Here is a 1,195-nt window from a genome sequence, read left to right on the forward strand (position 1 = left end):
TTGCCTGTTTATCTTGAGTTAACCCTTTGCCTGCTGTTTCGGACTGTGTTTGCACCTCGCCTGGACTCTAGCTCGTGTTATTGGATAACCCCTCATGTCAAGCCCTCTGGATATTGTTAGCCGCTTATCGACCACACCCGTTTTGGATTACTCTTCTGTCTTGCCCTCAATATATATATATATATATATATATATATATATATAACTGCAATAATGCAGGACCATTTTTAATATTAGCTTTAAATTGGCCTCTTTGAAAACAGACACAATTGATTTTCATATTTTTCTCTAATCAGTGACAAACTCCACCATAAAACTAGTGCATGCGAGGTTTTCTAACAACCTTTCCCTTTCCTAAATATGCTGAGCTAAATAGAAGCGAAAACCCTATATTTGCGTGCACACAGAATGAAACACATTTGCACTCATTCCCACTGTCAGAAAAAACAGAAGTTGGTCACGGTGTTGTTGAGGCGTTAGGACCATGTGATATATGTGGATGGATGGAGAGATTGGAGATGAGGAGAGAAGGACAGGCGTTCTCTCTCTTGTCCTTAAATTAAACCCAACAGGAAGACTGAAAAGAGGCCTGCAGCAGCCGTCAGCCCTTTTCGCTTCCCTTTTCTGCATGATGGGAGAGGCAGCGCTGGGCTCTACACTGCAGGCGCCGCCTCAAATCTGCTCTGACTCATCACAGATGGACATCTGACCATCTCCTCTCCTCCAAAAATTAATTGTTCCTCTACTATAAGTGTTATAACTTGCACCAGCATACACATGGATACAGAAGATGTTGACTAGATATATGAATTCACATCTACATTTATGCATTAATAAAGTATTTTTATCAAAAGTGATTAACAGTACATTCAATCTATAAATTTTTTTAGTACATGCATTGTCTGGTGATTAATTCAGTGACCCTGACATTGCTAGTTAAATCTACCTGTTTCTGTCAATTTAAAGATAGGCTAATGGTAACTACTGGCAGAAGGGTTTCCAGCTGTGTACCGTAATCCTCCAGTTTCATTGCTGTGTTCTAAATTATATATTTTTAGAACAGTAGAACTGGAATATTTAAAGAAATCATTAACTTTAATACCAATATTTGTACTTGTACAAATACACGGCATTGTAATAATTTTATCTATACAAAAGTGGCAGCAAATATACAGAGGATTTTCAAAGAAAAAAA

This window comes from Sinocyclocheilus rhinocerous, unplaced genomic scaffold, assembly GCF_001515625.1.
Source record: "Sinocyclocheilus rhinocerous isolate Xijiao unplaced genomic scaffold, SAMN03320098_v1.1 scaffold4568, whole genome shotgun sequence".
Classification (NCBI taxonomy): Eukaryota; Metazoa; Chordata; class Actinopteri; order Cypriniformes; family Cyprinidae; genus Sinocyclocheilus; species Sinocyclocheilus rhinocerous.